Here is a 20,971-nt window from a genome sequence, read left to right on the forward strand (position 1 = left end):
AATGGAACATGTCATTTTGGATCATTTATACTAGTTCATCAATCATTACATTTTGGCACAGTGCAAACAACAGTTGGTCAAATTATGTAAACAAGTATTTTAAAAAAAGAAGATAAGGTTTTGTTCAGACAGCGATGATATGACACTACAATGGTGTGACAGCGAGCTGCTCTGTAACTAAAACTGCCTGTGTTCCGTTTTGAAACTCTTCCCCAAAAAAATAAAAACTCCCTCACTGGTTTTACGGTTGCTAAAGTTAAAGCCTTCTGGATACAGAGGCAATTTTTAAAAGATTTTCAACTTTTGGGAAGGCATTTAGTTTCATGGCGTATTGATGGTGAATTCACACCTTGTACCAAATCATGCATGGCTTTCCATCACCATCACCTGACTGAAGCAGCTTGGAAACACTCAGGGTTTCACACCTTCTTTAATATTTATAGAGTAAGAGCTCTGTACAGTGTTTACAAGTGTGTGTGTTTTATACACAAACCACTGCTCAGCTCCCTGCCTTCATCAGACAACGAAAGTCTTAAGGACCTTCTGGATGATCCGGTCACAGCCAGGACACGGAGCGTGGAGTCAGGGCAAGCAGGTGATCAAGTGGGCGGTGTGGCCGTGGATGATGTTGCCGTTGCGGGGCCGGATGCGGCACAGCTTGCATGGCTCCGGCACGGCTTCCTGTCGACACTCGGGTCTCGCCGTCCAGCATGTCCTGGCTGTCCCCTTCCAAGCTCTCCTGGCAGCTCTGCAGCAGCCGGCAGGGGGCCTTCCCCTTGGCTGAGGTGGAGGAAGGTAGCAGGTTGCGGGCGACCTGGCGTGAGGGGAGAATGACGGGGTCCGACGCGGTTCTGAGGCAGTCGGGCACGTTTATACCGTCGCTCGTTTTTATGTTCAGGGCGCTGGGGGTGGGAGCTGCAGATGGGGGTGTCAGGGACTAAGATGGAGTGGACCAGGTGGGGGCAGTCTTTGTACCAGTCCTTGTGCAGGGACCAGCAGCGCATGCAGTAGTGCTGCAGGGCAGAGTTGAATTTGCGGCATTCAGTGCACTGCCACGCATCCTGCGGCGAGAAAAGATGTTTGGTTTAAAGCCACACAAGTAAGCAAACATGACTGCAGATGTGCAGAAGTAGCCTGTGCTCTTATTTGTGTAACCATGTGGTCAGTAATCATGGTCAGTTAAACAGCAAAAACAAGGACTAATTTCCACAAAGTATTTACACTTTTTCTGCTGGCAATTTTAAGATGGTCCTAAAACCGAAGCAGACACACGATCACAAAGTAGTAGTGGGTGAGTAGAAGCTTAATCTTTGTCAAATAAAAACCATAACAATGGTAGAGTTCAGTGGTATATTGTTAACTTTAACTTGGCCATGAGAATATAATTAATGTACTACGAGAGAACGAAAATGGTACAAACTGTACAGTCAGAAACAGTTTTGTCTGTGGCCTCTTATCCTGATGCCTTTGGTCTGAGGTTGTTCTGCATTATGGCCCCCATTATGTGACTTAACCGTTTCGGGGACAAGCCAAAAACAATTTTACTCGCCATTGCTTTCTAAAATCTATTGCATATAAATGCAGACACCTTTCACAAAAGTTGGAACAGGGACAACAGAAGACTGGTAGAGTTGTGTAATGCTTAATAAATAAATAAATAAATAAATAAATAAATAAATAAAATAACCGCAGCCGAACGTCCCACAACTAATTAGGTAAACTGACAACAGGTCAGAAATGTTTGAGTGTTAAAAAAAAAGAGCAGTCCAGAGAGTATGAGTCTTTCAGAAGTAAAGATGGGGAGGGGATCACCACTCTGGGAAAGACTACACAGGCAAATAACTTGCAAAAAATTACAAAGAACTCAGAGATTTCATCATCTACAGTACATAATCTCTTTAAACGATTCAGAGAATCCAGAGAAATCTCTGTAAAACCAATACGAGCTGGCTGTGATCTTTGGAAAACAGATTCTGTAGTGGAAATCACTGCAAGCGTTCAGTAACAGTTCCCGAAAAACATTTTCTGAGCACAGTTCATCACTGCATCCACAAATGCAATCAACTCTACCATGCAAAGCCACACAGTCACCACTGAAAACATTTGTTGCATTACAAAACAAAAAATACGACAATCAGGAGACCCCCCTCTCCCCCCGTACCAAGCAAGAAGATATATTTTTCAAAAACAACTAAATTTCTCACTTCCAACATTTCATATGTTGTCTTTGTACTGTTTTCAATTAAATACAGAGGTTAAATGATTTGCACATCATTGCATTTGTAGAAGGTTGTAAGTTGTAGAAGAAAGCACACTAGAAGTGTGTGTGCTATGCGCTTTCCATACCTCAGAACATGCTTACCTGTGTGAAGATCTCCATGTCTGTATCATCACTCAAACACCTCTTGCATCTGAGAACACAGCAAACATTAAAAAGACATAAGCAGGAGACTACACAACTGAACGCAACCCAATTCCACACAGACATGTCAATAAAATGAGCATTGGCATGTCCCACCACCACGCTCCTTTTATTGGCACCCCCTACCTGTTTGTCCTCCTTGCGACTGCTCCCTTTCTCTTCTTCCTCCTGAGGGGACCCTGCGTCGCTGCCCTGCTCCAGCGCCGCCTCCTTCATCTCCACGCTCAACCGCTCACCCTCAGCTTCGTTCAGAAACCGAAGATCATCCGTGGTGTCCGAAACAATGGCTATGCCCTCCTCCCGCCCAGGGGACACCTGCTTCCTCAGTCTAGTTGCATGGAACAAATCACTGGGCTTCCACACTTTTGCACTAAAGCTACATATAAGTGAGCAATATCTAATCTATTACTGGGTCCTCATGTCCGTGCTACAATGAGACACAATCAGACAGAATGTTCTTTTTCTGTTTTTCTTTTCCTTCATTTGATAGATGTCTTTTAAAAAAGCCTAAAAATCCATTCATTCATTCATTAGTGCGTTAGCTTGTCCCTCTTACTTGATTCGATGGATGTTACTGCGCAGGTTACCCAGAAACCACCAAGGTAGACCGGGCAGGTTCCACTCGTCAAGGCTCACGTCCAGCTTTGGCCGTTTGCAGGATGACCTTGGCAACCCATCTAAAGAGTCTGCAGGCGATTTCAACAGATCGGGGCAAAAATTAGACCCCAAACCCACGAAACGTCCACTGCACTGTCAGCAGCTCTGAGTTCAACTTTTTAAATGAAATGATACCTGTCTCACAAAGCATGTTCAACTCAGACTCAGCACAAGGCTCCACTCGTTATGTGGAGCCTTCTGCTGGGCTCTGCACGTTGAGCTTGACCCCGGGGGCAGGGGTGACGACAGGGAGGTCATAGTTGGCTAACTATGAAAGAAAAGTCTTATTACAACTTTCAATCATAATAATCTTACCAGCCATGCTGTCTTGCCCTGGAAAAGCATACCATGGCAATCAGTACTACCTCAGCCAGCGTATAATGTTGGCCACCAACGTTCTACTGTCATCAGCTCACTGACCTAGACATGCCAGTTAAAGGGGAACTCCACCGATTTTGCAAAGTTACTCAATCTTTCAGTGGTTTAGATGTAAACAAAAGCATTGAGAGTGGTTTGGTGTGAAATGTGCTTTTCTAGAGAAATTTAGAGTCAGAATTGTTCACCACTGTAGCCGTAGGAACCAGACGTCCGTATGTCTGCACTACAAATATCACCGTTTTATCTGCTCTCCAAAAAGACCAGTGAACTTACCTGTGTCTTATCAAATCAGTATTTTCTTATAAATTCAGTATGCATTGCTGTTTTTGATGAAAGTGTCAGCAGAGGGTTTTTCTTGCTTTTTGAAGTGTTAATTGTTGAAATGCACGTTTTAGCTTGGTATGTGCGGTAGACTTGTCTAGTACCTCAATGAATCGTCTGATAGAGGTTTTAAACACTTCCTCAGGCAGGTACTGTCTATGAAGAGGATCTCCTGTGAAAACACAGCCCTAGAAACAGGAAGAAGACAATTAAGCATGCAAGCTTCTATAACGTACTGTCTAAAATAAAGTGAGCTTGATTTCTAGCAGCGCGGGAGTACTCCTTCTTCACTGAGCTAATTAAAACATTACACATACCTACCATGACATGCTGCTGTTTTTACATGCCGAGATGCTTGTTTTTTGGGAATAAAGAGCAACTTTGACTTATCACCAAAAAAATAAAACATGGGCAGCTTACACAGGCTAGCCCTGTCTGACATAAAGATCTCCTGTAAAGAAAACACACAGCGAACAAATGACAAATATAAAATATAGCTGCAGGTGGCAATCTGTGGGGTCCAAGCACCAGGAAGACATCGAGGAGTAAAGTAGTGGCCCCTGGTCGTAGAATGCAGCAGATCTGTAAGAAAGGTCTCCTTTTCCTATGATTAAGACCACTAGGTGATACATCTGCTACAATCTACGCAACTCATTTTAACATCCATGACAGGGATTTGAACCCACGACCCTAGAGTTCAAAGGCGGAGGCTCTCATGGTGAGCGACAAGATGTCTGTGGTACAACTGCAGTTTTTGAAACAATTTATTGAAAGGTAGCAACAAGGAACCTCACACCATTTCAGGACAAAGTAGCAGCATAAACAAATTTCATGTCTCTGGACATAGAAGGCAGCAAATCGTTGGATTTTTAAGAAAGACCCTTCATTGAGATTAGACATAATTAAGTGCATGTTCACAACAACTTCTACATCACCATCCAACATCTGTGACAGGAATCCAACCCACAACCTTAACCTTCAAAGGCAGATGTTTTCATGGTAAGCTACAAGAGGCCCACAGCAGACCTGTTTTTTTGAGCATTTCATTCAGAAATGCTTTTTGCCAAAGGACAAATACAATAAAGCTTTCCACTTATATATTGCAAGTTCCATTCATTCAACGTTGACATTTGCAGTTAACGATTTGGCTCCCTCTAGTGTCCAGAGAGAAAATATAACATCTGACATTGTAAACCAGATTTGCTGAAATCAAAATACAGAATTTCCTGTAAAGTTCAGCAACATACATACATTTGTGAAGTCTTAAGGCTCATTAAGATGTATGATTTGAAACAACCATCATGTCTTTAGTATAGTTTATGACAGGAATAATTACATTTTAGATTGTTGGCAGTATATTGAGCATTGTAAGGGCCAATTTAAGCTGATTCAAGCTGAATATCATATGTTCCATAGCTATTTATTGTCAATTTACATAAAACATTTGGCCAAAATCAGAGCAAGACTGACAGATTTTTGGTCCATTGTGTCAGAATAGGCCAGGCCAAACTGATTGATTCAAAACTTGCAATAATACTGTGCTTAAAAGGCAAAATTTTTTAAATAATTATAGATCTTGAGACTTTGACGGTTGTTTTGAAACCAAGTTTGAGATGATGCAAAAACATTTCAGCAAGCAGTATGAAAACATCAGTTTTCAAACTCTGATGATTTACAGAAAAACAATAAGTTTTTTTAAAAGACAAAGAGTTTTTTTAGAAGACTTGTATTTGAAAAATTGTCAGGCACGGTGGAAAGCATAAAATACAGAAATGGTAAGAGCCAACTTAAGCCAATTCAAGCCAGATGTCATACGTTTCCTCAGCTGATTATTTACAATGTATATATCAATTTTGGTCACAATCAGAGCATAAGTGACAGATCTGTGGTCCCTTGTTTCCGAATAGGCTGGACCAAACTGATTGATCCATGACTTGCAATACAGAAGTGCTTAAAAGGCAAGATTTTTTAAATAATTATTGATCTTGGGACTTTGACGGTTGCTTAGAGACCAAGTTTGAGACGTTGCAAAAACATTTCAGCAAGCAGTATGAAAACATCAGTTTTTTTAAAGCTCTGATGATTTACAGAAAAACAATAGAGTTTTTTAAAGACTTGTATATGCAAAACTGCCTGGCTCGGTGGAATACATAAAATTCAGAAAGTTCCTCTGCCACAAGACAGATGTTGCAAAGACTACGACCATAAGTATGTTTGAAGTCATAATTTGCATTTAATGCTGATGCTCCCTCTGGTGGCCAGAGAAAATATTACCATTAATGATTTTGTGGCCAACCTGGGTTTAAGTCAAATTTCCACATTTCCTGTGCAATTTTGGAGCACACATATAATTGCAACGTTTTAGATGCTAATGAGATGTGTAATTTCAAACCACTGTCTTTTCTTTACCTTATTCATAGAAGAATATAATGACATTTTAATAATTACGCACTAGATTAAGTATTGTAGGGGCTTATGATATCAATTTAAATGGAACTTTGCATGTTACGTCAGAAAATGGTATTGTACAAGTTTACCAAGATTTATCACAATCACCTAAAAACTAAAGAATCTATAGCCCCTAAGTCAGAAAAGGCCAGGCCGAACAGATTCATTGGTGTCTTATGGCTGTTCTTTGCAATAAAGTCAAGGTTTTTTTGATAATTATTTACCTACGGCCTCCACAGATTGTTTTAAGACCAAGATTGAAACAATTGTCTTAAAATCCACAGACTAGTTCGAAAAGTTAAATTTTCAAACATTGATCAATCAAAGAAAAACTTTACAGAATTTTAAAAGACTTATATTTGATAAAATGTCATTCTCAGTATAAGCAATGATATGTATCGATTTATTTTGATATATGATAAAATTTATAGGACTTATTCTTGTTTATGCTCTATAGCGCCACCTCATTTGATGTGAATTGGCCAAAGCAATCTCGATTCATAACCATTAATGTGAATTAAGCCAAACCCAGAGGGGCTTAATTGGCATGTGGCAGTCATACTGTTTATAAATTTTCTTTTTTTTTGATAATTCTTGACCTCCAGACTCCCCTGAACATTGAGACCAATATTGTGTTGATATCTTGAAAAACCTCAGACTAGTAGAAAAATGTAGATGTCACATATTTTGCCAATTATGATGATAAATTTGGGGGCAGAGCTAAAAATGTGCAGTGGAGCATTTATGTAGAATAAAGCAAGGATTATGCAGAAGCAAGAATTTTGAGTGTAGCTCCCATGGTTCAGGAGATATGGCACCACCATTAGGCCAACTGGGGTCATTTCAGTTGCCTGAGTAGTGTGGGTGAATCTACACCTACCCTCTAAGTTTGGTCTTTTGATGACTTACGGTGTCTTCTCCACGAACCGTTTTAGGGAAGAAAAAGAATAATAAGAAGAAGCACCTAATGGTGCTTGGACCCCTAATAAATATTTAACATGAAGATGTGTAAATGTCTTTCAATGTTATGGTGTGCAAGTTATTGTAAATGAGGAGCGATGTGGTTAGACCACCACAAAAATGAGTAAATTTAGCATGCAGCACAGTTTTATGTAGAGCAGAATGAGCCAAGACAATTTTTCACAACGGACAGTAGTATTGTAGCTCTCCTGTAAAGGCAAGTAGTGAAGGAATACTTGTTGTGTAATGTGTTTAGTGCTGTGATGTACCATATGATACACAGTATCGTGTGTGCATGTGCTGAAGTTGTATTTAAGCACATACACACACAGTACTGTGTATAATATTGTGTATCACAGCACTATTTTTGTTTTTCCTTACATGGTCACACCTGTCATTTGTCATGTATAAGCTGGGTCTAATCTTGGCATCAGACCTGCTATAAAACTGTGTCAGTCCATTGTTTCACAGGCTGGCTAGGTGTCTGGAACCTGCGCGTAAGAATAAACTTCAGTTCTCAGAACATACGGCTAGTTCCCTGGTTTGGATTGTTCAGTAGACAAGAAGACAAAATATTAACAGTGCAACTAATGCACTGTCTATGACGGTGTTTATAATCCTGCTCATAGAGGCCCACAGCACTGTACAACAATAAATACTCCATGACTCAATGATCCAGCCCATCAGCTGATTACGGAGCCCTTTCATGAGCTGGATCCCACCATGGAGCTTCCTGCCGTACATTGCTCTGCAAACCTCACCTGCATGAACTGACCCTCCTGATGACGCTGCTGCTACACAGACTCGAACTATTTAATCCCCTTTTCTGTAGTTTTAATATTTCATACTAATGTTAAATCCTTATTCTCTGCTCATTTTGCTCTTGTGTTAATGTTCACTATCTGGTGTCAACCAGAGGAGGATGGGTTCCCCTTCTGAGTCTTGGTTCCTCTCAAGGTTTCTTCCTCTTGCTCTTAGGGAGTTTTTCCTTGCCACTGTCGCCACTGGCGACGCTCATGGGGGCTCGGACCCGGATTTTTCTGTAAAGCTGCTTTGCGACAATGCCTGCTGTAAAGGGCTATATGAATAGATTTTGACTTTGATCAGGCATATTGGTACATCTTTGAGATGTAAACATTATTCAGAGTGGTTTGATGTGAAATGCTCCGTTCTAGAAAGACACACTGAGCCCGAATTGTTCACAGTGTTGGTGACAGGAACCAGGCGTCTGAAGAGTTTAATGGCTCTAAATTTGCTTCATCCTTCCTTTCATGGCAGAGAGATACATGCAGGACATAATTGAGATTTCGTAATAAATATTATTTTCAATTATTATTCATTTAAACAGTCATACTAATAAATGCTTTGTGCTGTTTGTTGCTGATTGGGTGAAAACACACGGCCGCTCAACGTTTTTTTTAAACCTTTTCTCTTTCCGTAGTTCCGGTGTTGCTTGACGTTGTTTTCTGTTTAAAAATTCTACATAATTAACTGGATAAGATGTAAACAGAGTCGTTCAGAGCAGTTTGGTGTGAAACGCTCCGTTCTAGATAAACTTACCGAGTCAGAACTGTTCACAGTGGTGGTGATAGGAACCAGACGTCCACCTCTAAAAGCTCCCTCACAGAAAGTTCCTACATGAAATGGTTATGAATTCACTGCCTGATGACTGAAACACTGTTTTATGATAGTTTTGAGAACTTAAACTCCATTCATGGTGGAGGGATACATGCAGGGCGCTGTGAGGCAAAATAGTCCCCAAAGAAGATTTTCCACTATTTTCCATCATCAACATTCCATATAGACTCAGAAGACTCGTGTAGGTTCACTGGTGGTTCTGGATAGTAAATGTCTATATTTGTGTTGTAGTCATGGCGACCCCTGGTTCCTATCACCACCACTGTAAAGACATCTGAGTCTGTAATTCTCTCTACAACAAACCATTTTATCTTAAATCACTCTTTTTTCTTTTTTTTGTGATCAACTTTTTATTGCATTTTTCATTGTTTTACAACAAGGGTGGGGAAAGGTGGGGGGAGGGGAAGGCAGGACAGTGACATACATCTTTAGGAAAACACACAAATTAAGAATAAAACAAAGACAATGCATAAACAACTAGCCAACCGAACAACATCACAACATTTAATTGGAAACTAAATTCCTGAATAGAGTCGTATAAATTCTCCCAGTTTCTTACTGTTGACTGTTCTGCCTTGATAAGCTTTGATAAGCTGTAAGATTTTCCATCTATATAACTATATTTTGAAGAACTTTATAGCTGAGAGCTGTGGGCCTATCCGAAGTAGCAAGACAGTTTTTCTTGGTGGCTGTAAAACCTGCCATCAGCATCCTTCGCTGAGTCGAAGAAAACTGAAGAGCTGAGCCATCATTACATTAAATCACTCTTAATGAAACTGTTTTGATCACAACGACAAAATTCTGCAAAAAAACTTGACTAATAGGTGGAATTCCCCTTTATGTGCACAAAATGGACACCACTATTTTGTCAGCATAATATTATATGTCAGCAAAACATAATGCATACTGTGTATGTAATATATGTAACATCCCTGCACCCTAAGGACGTTACACAGTTAAAGATGTTTATGAGGCATTTTTAAAGAGGCCAACAAACAAATTAAATCACATGTTGCAGCTGCAGATAATTGGTGGATGACTGCTTCGGCCTGAAACGAGGAAGCCTGAGTGGAAAGTTTTGACTTTGCTGTGATTGCGTTCCCTTTAACTGACCACTGCTGTTTTTTCATGTCTTCATCAATTAGGTGCTGAAAAAGACGGCCAAGTACATCAAGGAGCAAAACCAGGAGGCGTACGCTCCTCTAGGTCTCCTCCTCACCGAACCCGCCGAGAGAGGCCTTCGAGTGGTGTCCTCCTCTGACGGACAGAGTCCTCTTCCCAATTTCAGAACGGCCGGAATCTGATCAGATCAGTGTGGGTTGTGGCAGAGTTCTTGGAAATGATTGACAGTTGGATTTGGGAAGGCCATAAGAAATGAAAGAGGATTTCTGAAGAGCTCACATTTGTAGGAGAGCCTGATATAGGAATATTACGCGCAGATAAACGGGAGAATGTAAATCTCCCATTACATTTAATATCGATAACGGCAGTGATTCGGCCGAGTTAACGTACGAGTGGAGTGGAAGATTTATTCAGTTTCAACTCAGGAGATCAGAACTGCAGTTTGGAACAAGATTCAGCTGAGATACCGTGAGGGACACGGTGCTCTTTATAGCCGAGACATCTTCAGAAGGTATCATCTCCAATGTTTTAATCACTGAATTTCATATACAGATTACAGTGTGAACTGTCCTGAAATGGGAAAGAGGGGAAATTACTGCCTGTTGGTATCTGCATTGGCCAGAATAAAGGCTTTCGGCCCAGAAAGTCCATATCTGTCCATTCCTTTACATTTCAGTACAAGATGAAGTGTGTCCTGAATTATTATGTAAGTTTACTTTACATTTTATATGAATTAGCGGACAGCGGACATGTGTGTATTTCATATTGATACTCCCCTCTAATAGAGGGAGTCATAGTTTTATGAGGAGGTAAACACTGACCCAGAGATTAGAACTCACTGGCCACTTTACTAGAAACACCTCCCTTGTGCTTCCGCTCACTTATAGATCTGCTATATAACTGCAGTTTATCAGCATCTTCTGACCACATGATCTCTGTGATAAAGTGTCCGGGAGTGTTGAACTGTATGTAATCTAGTCAGGTTTGTGTTTGCTTTCAGGAGAATGTACTGGACACATTGGCACTGCTTGTTCATTTATAAGCTGTCAGGTTTTAAAAGCTCTTATATTGTGCTGTGTGTTTTATATCACTCCTTTTTTTAAAATGGTTTCTTTCTTCTCAATCCTTTAATCTCTTTGTTTTCTGTATAAATGTAACGGTGTACAATAGTCGTATTAATGTTATGTGGTGAAATTCCTGCTAAATGGACGGTCAGCGTATTACAGCTCCTATATATATATATATATATATATATATATATATATATATATATATATATATATAGTATATATATCATATATGTGATTGGGTGCAGCCTCAGCAGTAGAGTGTGTTTTCATGCTGCCGTAGTGAGCACAGCTTTATATGTTTCAGCTCAGTAAAACTGCAAATTACTCTGTAAATGTTGTAATATTTGACTTTTGTCTCTGCTGTCTTGAAACACATGTAACAGAGACGAAGCTAAACTTGAACTGTGCCATACACCCAGTTGGGCTTTTTCAAAACGCTTTATTTAAGAGTTATAAATTCGAAGCTAAACCTGAACTGTGCTAACGTTAGCCTGTTTCTTTAGTCGTCCGCTGGCCGCTTGGCTGATGTTCCAATTAAAAAAGGATGATACCTTTAAAATAATAATTCATTTTGATACTGTAACAACTGACCCTGATGGAAATGTAAATTTAGACGTGTATAAAATTAAAAATTAAACATATGAAAACACGAGCACTTTCACCACTATACGATCAAAGCCATCTGTAAAGGTAATTGTATTCTTTTCAGGAATTTATATCTCTCCTGTCATTGGTTTATTTTGGAAATACATTTAGACCAATGTATTCTTTGGGCAGTGGAGTGTTTGCATGCTGCCATGTTGTATGCTGGCCGAAGCCTGAACAGAGACTCACACTGTGATGCAAATCCTTCCAAAAATTGTAATTCAAAGATTTAGAATAGAAACAGTAAAACAATAGCTCTTAATGAATTTAATATATTATATTATAATAAATAAATAATAAAGCTATTTATTAGATGATACCATCTCACCGAACAGGAAAGCCGAGATATTAAACCTTATTTCCGAGATTAAGGCTGTACAGTGAGTCACAGCAGCAGGTCCGCATGTCCAAAATGTTCCGAGTCTCAGTTCACTGAGGTCAAGAACCTAAATTGGCATCTTGGTGAAGCACCTGCACTGTCAGAGCGACTGGACTTCCCTCTCATTTGCAGCCAAGATGGAGGTCCAGGAACTCACCACAGTGACCACAGTATCAAGACTTTACTGAACACCTTTACAGAGACCACCAGACAAGACGACACAGGGTGGGCAGTGAGTCTGTTCAAACACAGTGAGTGTGTATGAGATCCACAGACACATTAGAGGCAGAAACACCAGCTAATGAGGAAACAGCAGCCAGGCCTTCTGTGGCTTTACCCCACGTCTGCAGGTGGCAGTGCTGCCTCATTTGGAGCAGAACTGAGTTCTGGATCAAATGAAACACTTACGGATGTGAGAGGAAGTGTGAGCTGCGTTAAAGAGGAGCTGAAAGAACTGTAGACAGTCTGTGAAGTTCAGTGAGCTCAGTGCTGAGTAATATAGAGGCACCATGTGACGGTGAACCTGTTCAGTCATTAATGAGGGAGTCTGAAAGAGTCGAACTCAGATTTGATCAAACCGACTCACTCTTTAAAATGAATCAGCTCTTCTCAGAGAAATTTCACCTCGTCAAGCCAAAAGAAATATTTCTTGGCCACAGCACGGACACTTCACTGAAACAGGGACAGCAGAAGCAAGTTTAGACACCGACACATCAATATATTCCAATTACTGACACAATCAAGTTTTTTACTCAGCAACGACCAAATGCAGCGCTTCCACTTAACACTGACAACATGATGCATAACTATTATTATGGGTCTTAATTTTCATCTCATCCACTTTTCAGCCTTAAAAACTAGAAAGGGCAGTCTGTGTGTCTAGTCACATATTAACTTCCACTGTACTAAATCTCTTGGTATATATTGATCACAAGCTGTGCTTCCTTAATTTCGAATAAAATGGCAAAAAATATTCAGAAGAATCAAATGCATACTGCCACAAAAACACCTCTGAACTTGTGTTACACACTGATTTATCCTCCCTCTCTCACTGTGATATTATTTGCGTCAGTACTTTCCAAAGTAGCATCAGGTGTGTATATTCTTCAGAAGCTCTTTGTCAGAACGGTCACTTCAGCTGATTATCAACTAAACTCTCGTCCACTTTTCCACAATATTCAAACACTTAATGTGTGTGAAATAAACTGTTTTCAAATCAGTTTATTTTCTGTGTTACACAGAATCTTCTTCCCGACTGCTCTGAAAACAGTTTTCAGGACAACATTCAGGTTCGTCATTACTCCACAACATCTTCTAATAACCTTCACACAGCTCTCTTTAGGACGTCACTCGGTCAGTCTACACTCTCTCATCGAGGGTCTTCAATCTGGACCTGCCTGCCACCTCATCTAGAACACTGTACCATCTCATCAGCTTCAGCAAACAGCTGAAAACTCATCTGCCCACTCTGACTGTGCCTTAGTGCTTTTGGGATTTTGTCTGTTATTTATTCAATTCAATTTCATTTATTTTTTTTTTCTTTTTTTAACTTTCCCTGCACACAATGTCTCTCTCTCTCTCTCTCTCTCTCTCTCTGTATATACTGTACGATCTTGTGTAAATAATTGAAAAGACAAAAATAAATGTATTTCAGAATGGACTGCAGTGTGTTTGAAATGAATTTCAAACATAATCAGACGGGTCTTCTCTCTCTCTTTCTCTTCCATTACAGCACTAAAATCAATATGTAATATATTCATATTTATGAGAGAGTTTATGTAGGAAGTAAGTGCTACAGCGCTCAGGCACATGTCATTGATGAAGCTCGGGCGCCATCGTGTGGTCACACCGTGAACCGTCAACTCCGAGAAAGCCCGTCAGGCTCCTCGCTGTAGATGCTGAACTGCTGTATGGAATGATGTGGTTTGGTCGGTGTAATTACTCTGAAATTATTCTCATTTTATTTATTTCACATTTTATTTACGGAGCCTCACAAACACAGTAACTCAAGAAGACCCTCAGCTACACAGCGCCTCCACATTTTACCAAAGTGTCCCTTATTCTACTACTTGCAGGTTCACATTTTGACCACACGATGGCGTCCAAGCTCCATGGATGACGAACCGCCCTCAGCCCAAACCTCCAGAGCTGGTCTTTCTGCGCTGTGTTTTTCTCTGATCAGCACATTAATAACTAAACTACATGTTCGGCGCTGCTGTTATACAGCCCCTCACATTATCACTAAGAGTAGTGTTTGTTTGTGTCTGTGTTTGTGGTGCTGGGTAAATACTGAGCAGAGGGCCAGCGTGTCACACGCTCACACTGCTCGCCTATACTGTCACTCTCCAGCTGCTCATCTCCGGGATCAGGTTCTACCGTGTTCATTCTCATTGTTGTCTTTTTATTCTTACTGTAACGAGGAGACTCTAAACTCCTTCCTGCACTACTTCCTACTGAGTGTCTCAGCAGCTGAGCTGGAACTAAGCAGCGCCACACGACTCCGCAGAGATGCTCGCTTCCATACAGTATGTGAAGCGCTGCGCATGGCAAGCCGTTTTAGCCTTAAATGACCCCAACGATTCAAGTCGTAACGCTGTTTTTACTAGTAAAAACTCAAATTCGAGAGATCTGTAACGCAGTTTCTACAAATAAAAACTATGATCCCAGATGTCTACTATGCAATATTTACTAGTAATATCGAGCATATGTAACCCTGTATAACTCACCATAGGTAGCAAGCTATTAGAAAATTGTTCTTCAGGGTCGCGGATCACTACCGGTTAATTAGGCAGCGTCCCGCGTTCGTTCTCTCCAAAGGAAAATAAATTGAAGACACAATAAATAACTTTGGCTCTGTTATTTCTTTGACGGCTGATGGAGAAAGTCCTATTTTGCACAACAGCACACAAGACAACAGAATGATTTTTTTTTTTTTTGAAGTTGTTATTATTAAAAGATCAATAGTAACAGGTACAAACCGTGGTAACACGAATATAAACAATAGCGGTATGAATGGCCATTCAAAAAAAAGCTGCAGCTTAAGCTCCTTGGTTTAAAATGGACCAAGTTTGTTCATTTCGAATTTGCGTCCTGAATTAGTTTGCGGTATGGAACAGTCTTACTGTGGAGGTGTAAGCTAGATGAAGTCCCTTTGGAGGTGAGGAACCACGCTGGAGCAGAAAGCAAATCCAGATGTGCGATGGACGGTGGCAGTTCGACGCAATGGCTCCCCTCTCTCTCTCTCTCTCTCTCTCTCTCTCTCTATAAAGAATAATACAATTTTCAGACACACTGAATAGGCTTGCTGAAGAACACAGTGAACATCATCGTCATGCTGGACGTGAGTCTTTACGGGCAGCCACCCTCTTGACGCCAAACTGCATAACACATATGACCTAAAAAAAAATCACGCAAGCAACTACTACAATGATTATTATTTATTATTTTTTTTTCCTTTCGGCGTACAAACTTACAGCATATTCTGAATGAATAAACGGCAAGAAGATTTGTTAACAAAACAGGTTTTTGAACATTTCTACCAACGACTGAACTTAGTACATGCGGCCAAATAGCTAGCTAATCTCCCCATAGTTAGCATAAAGCAAAACGTGGCTGGTACGTTACTCTGAGGTTTTATAAAGAACAAAATATAGAAAAAAAAATAATTCGATTTTCTTACCTAATATAAAGAATAACACAATTTTCAGACACAGTGAATAGGCTTGCTGAAGAACACAGTGAACATCATCGTCATGCTGGACGTGAGTCTTTACGGGCAGCCACCGGAGCTTAAGGAACTGCAAAACAGTTCATGGAGAGAATCTGGCCAAAGTATGTGTCTGAAAATAAATTAAAAGTCCTGTACAAACCAAAGAAATAATAATAAAATAATAAGAAATAATAACAAATATAAAAAAAAATGAAAGCCACTTTATAGGTGGGTTACACAGACATTTCTATAAAGCTATTTTGACTAGTCATATTGTCAGGATAACATATCCATAATGCAATTCATAAGTCATATATTACTATAGATTTACATGGAATTTCATTCTGTCTTATTGTCACATATGTTGCTGGTTCCCCTCCACGCCAATAGAGGTCTCACGCACCTGAGTACTGAATCATGACTCTCAGAAGCCCGTTAGCGGGCTACTTAAGTTGTACCCTGAACTAACCTTGGTGCGAAGTCTCGTTAAGGTTTTTCCTAGCGATTCTGAGCAGTATATTCCTGGTATGTATTCTCTAGTTATGACCCTTTGCTTCTCTTTTGACTAGTAAGAATACTATTATAGATATCTAAATGTACATTTATAACTAGTCAGAATGCCAGAATAACTACTTTTTAACTCGTATATGTAAGGAACAGATGTTTGTAATTATGATTTGACTAGTATGAATTACAGTAGAACGAGTACTAATTCAAAATAAGATAACAAAAATGAAAGTTAAACCTAAGTCATAAGAGCTTTATACGTTTTCATGAAGGTATTGAGACTGAAAACATTGTTTGGATCTACAATCCAAATTCTTATTAGTCAAAATTATGTTTCAAACCCCTTCCAACAGTTTAATGAATACATAAACAACTATGAGATTTGCATTTCGTACATATTAATGAAAGCAATATTAGGCAGGAAAAGCTGTGTGTGTGCAGCAACTCAGTGCAGAGCGCAATATGGAAGACAGCAATCAGAACACCACCAGAAAACCATCAGAAAGTAATTAGAACACCACCAGAAAACGATCAGAAAGCAATCAGAACACCACCAGAACACCACCAGAACACCATCATAAAACCATCAGAAAATCAATCAGAACACCACCGGAACATCATCAGAAAGTAATTAGAACACCACCAGAAAACCATCAGAAAGTAATTAGAACACCACCAGAAAACCATCAGAAAGCAATTAGAACACCACCAGAACACCACCAGAAAACCATCAGAAAGTAATTAGGACACCACCAGAACACCACCAGAAAGCCATCAGAAAATCAATCAGAACACCACCAGAACACCATCAGAAAGTAATTAGAACACCACCAGAAAATCACCAGAAAACCATCAGGAAGCAATCAGAACACCACCAGAACACCATCAGAAAGTAATTAGAACACCACCAGAAAATCACCAGAAAACCATCAGGAAGCAATCAGAACACCACCAGAATGTAATTAGAACACCACCAGAAAACCATCAGAAAGTAATTAGAACACCACCAGAACACCACCAGAAAACCATCAGAAAGTAATTAGAACACCACCAGAACACCACCAGAAAACCATCAGAAATTAATTAGAACACCACCAGAAAACCACCATCATCATCATCATCATCATTTTCATTTATATAGCGCCTTTTCCATGCTCAAGGACGCTTTACAATCAATACATTCATCAACAATACATAACACAGAACACACACACACACACACACACACACAAACACACACAAACACACACACTCCACGGTTCCCGCAGCCCACGCCTCGTGGCTGTGGTGTAGCGCTGCTCATGCAGCCGAACACTACCGGTCCAGGCAGCCTCACAGCTGTAGTACAGTATTAACCAAGCAGCCAGCCCAGGTCATGCGATGCCACATCGATCAGGTCCCCAGTCCAGAGAGCCCCACAGCCGCGCCGCAGCATCACCCAAGCGGCCCGTCCAGGCTGCATAATAGCTGCGATGTAGCGTCACCCAAACAGCCATTCCAATAAGCCCCCGAGCCACAGTTGGAAAACCGCTCTCAGCCACTATCTCAGTGGATATGATGGCAACTTTCTCAGGCAAACATCAAAACAAACAATACAAAGCTAACAGAAAACCGATGTAAAGCGGCAGCCATATTGCGCCAGCATACTTACAGTGGAACGCACGCACGCACGCACCCACACACGCACACACACACACACGCCACCAGAAAGTAATTAGAACACCACCAGAAAACCATCAGAAAGTAATTAGAACACCACCAGAATACCATCAGAAAGCAATCAGAACACCACCAGAACACCACCAGAAAACCATCAGAAAGCCATCAGAACACCACCCGAACGCGGTTAGAACACCATCAGACCACCATCAAAACAAAAACCACTGTATTGAGTGAACTGCGGGCTGGTCATGTACACACGCAACAGCAACAGGCAGAGGGTGCTCATGTCACAATAAAAGTCACTAGCAGTAGGTGGCACTCTTGACTGGCTCTTATCTAACATCTCTCCTTCATAAGTCACAATATTTACACAGGTTGGCTTTTCTTAAGTTTGAACAAGTTTATGTTGTTAGCTACAATTACTGAACTTCAACTGTAACACTTTTCTTAACAGCTATAAACCTCTGATGATGAACGGGTATGCAAGAGTTGTTTTGTCTTTTTTGTTTTATGTTCTTTTTTGTCTCTTTTTTATACTTCTCTAAATAAGAAGAAGGAATGTTTACTTCACCAGTCTTCTGGGGGGGTGAGACACCCTTCCACTTCTAGTGATGACATAGGGTCCCTGGGGTGAGCGAGCCAGGGCAGGCTCAAGTGAGCTTGTGACAGTCTATGTAGGTGGAGGTGGTGAAGGTAGCTTGGTAGTGGGAGCAAGAGGCGGTGCGCGCTCAGGTGCATCAGGTCCATGCTGTCAGCTGGGCAGTCAGCAGGCAGCGGACTCTGAGTGCATGGGGAAGATGGCTGCACAGTGGAGGCAGATGTCGATCGCTCAGCTATCTGCAGGTCCACTCTATTCCAACGAAAGATGGAGCCATCCACTTCGACCAGATACGAGCGGGGTGCCACCATTTGTACACAAGTTCTGTGTCGCCACACTCCTGTGCGATCTCCAGGCAGTGGTTTCATCCTCGCTGCGTCTCCAACAGCAAGCTCGGGAAGGTCACGTGCAGACTTATCATATATGAACTTAGCAGCTTGCCTTCTGTGGCACAGCTTGTCAACAACGTCAGACACAACACATGGGTACAGAAGCCCACGCGAGACAGGAAGTGCAGAATAGAACTCTGTGCCAGGCTGCTGACCATTCCTTCTGTATTGTGCTATTGGAGGATGGCTTTCCATGGGTCACGCCCATCACAGTAAGCTTTCTTACACAGGTTTTTTGCAATTTTGACAGCTACCTCAGCCTTGCCATTGGCTTGTTGATGTCTGGGGGAGGAGGTCACATGTTCAAACTCCCACTCTGTTGCAAATCGACTGAACTTCCAACATGCGAACTGAGATCCATTATCCGTGATCACTCGATCTGGGACGCCATAATAAGCGAATCGTGCTTTACAGCATTTGATTGTTGTTTCAGCTGAGAGATCTGGAAGCAGGTCAATCTCCCAGAAGTCAGAGTAATGATCGACAAGGAGGAGGAAAGACTTCCCAACGTACTGAAGTAAGTCCATACTTACAATCTGCCATGGGCTTGTGGGGAGTTCATGGGAAAGCATAGTCTCTTTCTGCTGTCTGATGGCATACTTATTGAAAGTGCTGCAATTGTGGTCTTTTACTGCGCTTTGCATGCCTGGCCAGTAAAGTATCTCTCAAGCTTGCCTGTTGCACGCGTCAGCCCGTGTGTGTGTCGAATGGATCAGAGTCAACATCTCTGGATGGAGAGACTTTGGAATGACGACTGCCTGGCCCTTAAACAGTATGCCATTCTGAACACTGAGTTCATCTTTGCATGACCAAAATTCTCTAATGTCCAAGCTTGTGTCATCTTTGCACACAGGCCAGCCGTTCAGAACAAAAGTTTTTAGCTGTTGCATCTGTGTGTCTTGTTCTGTGTGTGCTCTAATGCTAAGCAGGTGCTGGTCCGTCACATTGAGGTAGTCAGATTGGAGGATGTGCTCCAAGTTGTGCTGCTCTTGGTCCATGGCACAGACAGTGTGCTTCTGCTGTGCTGATGCTGGTTGTGTATCAGCATGTCACTTAGGTACATTTCCGGGCCAGGCTTGTGTACTACCTCCAGGTTGTAATTCTGTAAAGCTTTGGTGCATGTAGGAGAGGCTTGGATAAAATGGCTTAGTGGTTTGTGGTCAGTTTCTGCTGTGACTTTAGGGCGGCCATACAGATAATGGTGAAATCGTTGGCATGCAAATACAATGCTAAGGTATTCCTTTTCAATTTGTGCATAGTTCCAGGCAAGAATCTGGCAAGATATGTGACAAACCCCACAAATTGCTGCACTGCCTTAGCATCTGATGGTGTGGGCATGTCCATCACTGCTTTTATTTTGTCCGGATCCGCCTTCAAGCCATCTGCCGACAAGATGTGACCATGGAAGCGGACTGCTGATACTTTGAACTGAAGCTTTTTTGCACTGAGCCTGAGTCTGACCACTCTGCAGCAGTTCATGAGGGCAAGCAGCTTGGCATCATGGTCATGGCCCACTTCCAGCTCTGAATCACCACACCCGACAACTAGGATGCCATCTGCAATAGGCTCCACACCATTGAGGCCTGCCAAAAGCTTGTGCTGCTTTCTCTGGTACACCTCTGGGGCAACAGAGACACCGAAAGGGAGCTTGAGCCATGACATTCTCCCCCAAAGTGTCCAGAAGGTGGTTAGAAGGCTGCTTTCTTCATCCAGTCTGCACTGAAAAAATGCATCTCTGGCATCTACCAGTGTAAAGATTTTGGCTTTGGGGAGTTTATATAGCACATTTTCAAGCATGGGCATAATGTAATGTGAGCGGAGAAGAGCCATATTGAGATGCTTAGGGTCAATGCAAAGTCACAGCTTGTCTGGTTTCTTAACAATGACCATATTGCTGATCCACTCAGTGGGCTTTGTCACTGGAGCTATATGGCCATCTGCTTGATTCTGATCAAGCTGCGCTTTGACAGCAGTCTTCATGGCCATTGGAACATTCTAGTAAGTAAGTAAAGTTTATTTATATAGCGCTTTTTACAACAGGTGTTGTCACAAAGCAGCTTTACAAG

At 41.3% G+C, this 20,971-nt stretch overlaps 1 pseudogene; it reads right to left on the bottom strand.

Annotated features, from left to right (window-relative positions):
- Nucleotides 1-516: 516 nt before the first annotated feature.
- LOC118801939 lies at nucleotides 517-20,567 on the bottom strand (annotated as a pseudogene).
- Between the last annotated feature and the right edge of the window lie 404 nt (nucleotides 20,568-20,971).

The sequence above is a fragment of the Colossoma macropomum genome, unplaced genomic scaffold (genome assembly GCF_904425465.1).
Source record: "Colossoma macropomum unplaced genomic scaffold, Colossoma_macropomum, whole genome shotgun sequence".
In the NCBI taxonomy this organism is placed as follows: domain Eukaryota; kingdom Metazoa; phylum Chordata; class Actinopteri; order Characiformes; family Serrasalmidae; genus Colossoma; species Colossoma macropomum.